This window comes from Morone saxatilis, unplaced genomic scaffold, assembly GCF_004916995.1.
Source record: "Morone saxatilis isolate NCDOM2014 unplaced genomic scaffold, NCSU_SB_2.0 Contig11, whole genome shotgun sequence".
In the NCBI taxonomy this organism is placed as follows: domain Eukaryota; kingdom Metazoa; phylum Chordata; class Actinopteri; family Moronidae; genus Morone; species Morone saxatilis.
In genome coordinates, this window is record NW_023339663.1 from 627,786 (window position 1) to 630,507 (window position 2,722).

Below are 2,722 nucleotides of genomic sequence, written 5' to 3' on the forward strand. Positions count from 1 at the left end.
ACCTGTTAGCTTTAGCCTCAGTCTCATCCAGTTTTCTCTTTTCTTACAGTTTTGATGTGAGAGAAATATATGTTTAACATTAATAATAATAACTGTATTATTTAACTGAAGTGCTTTAATAGACTGGCACTGAGGCCGAGCAGAGCGATCAATAATAATAATCTCTCATACGCTCTCCTCGCTGTGTCTGTTCTGACTGTATGGCTTCAGAAATGTCTCGTCCTCCTGTGAGATGTTTGTACGCTCAGTCGACAGCAGAGTGTGAAAGAGTTCATCATCACGTCAGAATAACTGCTGCCGTACCTGAGCCTGGAGGACGACATAATCAATCAATAATCAATACAGTGATGAGTCAGCAGCCTCTGTGGTGGTCCGAGAGAATCCTGCTGCTCACAGTGCCGATGATTTACACTGAGAGAGATAAACAGTACGACCACAGCTTCCTGTTTACTCCTCAGTAAACAAACACAACAAACTGCTGCAGGCACATTTCTGCTGGCAACAACACGGAGTTATTGATCAGTGTGTTGGATGCTGGCACTGCAGCAGCAGGTTAATCAGAGTTATTGATCATAATGAAGCCATATTTGACACTCGCAGCAGTTTTCAGCTGTGGATTTATACTCCTCGTTGCCATGACAACAGACTCCCATGACTTGCTGTGGTTACTAATTTTATTATTTCAGTTTCAGATCTTCATTTTTACTCTGATTAGTTTCACGAGTTATTTCCTCAGGAGCTGTTTATTCTCTGCAGTTTGTGTTTTAGTGGATCAGAAATTCCTTTGCTCTTGTATTAACCTGAAAGTCATTAGGTTCAGCTGTGTTAGCTGTGTTAGCTTCATTAGCTGTGTTAGCTGTGTTAGTGTTTGTGTATTTCTGTTGTGGTTTCGGTTGAGGAGTCTCTCTGTATGAACTGGTTTCCACAGAAGGAACCGAGGTTCTGACCTCTGAGGGGAACAAACAGGAAGTGGAAGAAGCCTCTCATTGTTTAAAGTCTTCGTCCTATTAACCCCCTGAATTCACTCTCCCTGTACCCCCCACCCCCCGCAGGCTGCCAGCAGATCACCAGTTAGCTGCAGATGATGTCGTCCTCCACCAACACACCGAAGCTATGACATCATTCAGCCTGCACACTGACTTCCTGTGTTTCTTCTTTGTGTGTTTCAGAGAAGCTGTATAACTCTCAGGGTCCGGAGCTCAGACGCTCTCTGTTCTCTCTCAAACAGCTGTTTCAGGTAAAAGTCCAGCGTCTTATGTACGGAGAGTGGAAGTGGTTAGAACGAGGAACCGTAAAATGAAATAATGTCATTAGTTCGACTCACAGAATCTTTTTATCTGTCACATTGGCAGAAATGAGCTTCCATAAACATTAAATCAGTCAGTGAAGAAGAGAGAGCAGGATGACACGTGTGCTGTGTTCTGTGTGCAGGATGATAAAGACCTGGTTCCAGAGTTCGTGGCCTCTGAGGGTTTGACGTGTTTCATTAAAGTTGGAGCGGAGGCCGACCACAACTACCAGAACTACATCCTGAGAGGTGAGCCGGTCTGTGGTCCTGAATCCTTCGTTATCACAGTGTTTCACCTCTAATGTTCACTGTCACCATCCGGCTGTTTCAGGCCCAGAACGCCCCCTGCTGCCACTCACAGGGCACTAACCCTAACCCTAGCATACAGCATATAACATATAGCATATAGCATATCTGTCCTAGCCTCAGCTGCAGCGGGTTCCTCCTCGGGGCGGGTTCTTCCTCCGGGTTGGTTCCTCCTCGGGACGGGTTCCTCCTCGGGGTTGGTTCCTCCTCGGGGTTGGTTCCTCCTCGGGGCGGGTTCCTCCTCGGGGCGGGTTCCTCCTCGGGGCCGGAGAGAGTGAATCCGACCTGAGGACTCAAACAGAGACTGACGGAAACTCTCCACCACACAGAGCTGAGTCAGCACTGCAGATTATACACTGCTCTGGAGCTGCTGGAGCCGTCTGTGGAAACCGGCCTGTGTGCCTGTCTGTCTGTCTGTCTGTCTCTCTCTCTGTCTGTCTGTCTCTCTCTGTCTGTCTGTCTGTCTGACTCTCTCTCTGTCTGTCTGTCTGTCAGCTCTCAGTCAGATCATGCTGTTTGTGGACGGTATGAACGGAGTGATCGCCCACAGTGAGACGGTTCAGTGGCTCTACACGCTGACAGGAAGTCTGGTGAGTCCTCACAACCCCCCCGATCCCCCCTCAGAAACCTGCTTAATCCTGATTGATCAGGGACAGATGATGATAGGAAGCCTTCCTTTAATATTGATCAGTGATCAATAGTATTTCTTTAGGCCGACTGTAATGATCCAATCTGTGTACTTACTGTAAAACATATAATCTAATCTGATTATAGGATATTGATCCCTTTATTGAAAACCAGATGTTTGTTCTCTGATCTGAGAGAAATCAAATCAGCCCCCCCAACTGTCCTATGATCCAGTCACACTCAGTGCAGGTTGTTGAGGGTTAATGGATGAGAGCAGTGATAGAGCGGTGGCGCCACCTGCTGGACGAACACTGACCCTGCGTCTCTCTGCAGTCTCGTCTGGTGGTGAAAACGTCTCTGAAGCTGCTCATCGTCTTCGTGGAATATTCAGAGTCCAACAGTCCTCTGCTCATCAGCGCTGTCAACACGGTGGACGGGAAGAGAGGTACACACACACACACACACACACACACACAGACACACACAGACACACAGATACAC

The 2,722-nt window shown here is 47.5% G+C and overlaps 1 long non-coding RNA gene across 1 annotated transcript; it reads left to right on the forward strand.

Moving 5' to 3' along the window:
* The first annotated feature begins 1,081 nt into the window (after nt 1-1,081).
* On the forward strand, nt 1,082-2,669 carry LOC118320740. Its single transcript, XR_004796379.1, has 4 exons — nt 1,082-1,237; nt 1,432-1,537; nt 2,090-2,184; nt 2,555-2,669. It is a non-coding gene; the product is annotated as an uncharacterized LOC118320740 (long non-coding RNA).
* The last annotated feature ends 53 nt before the right edge of the window (nt 2,670-2,722 follow it).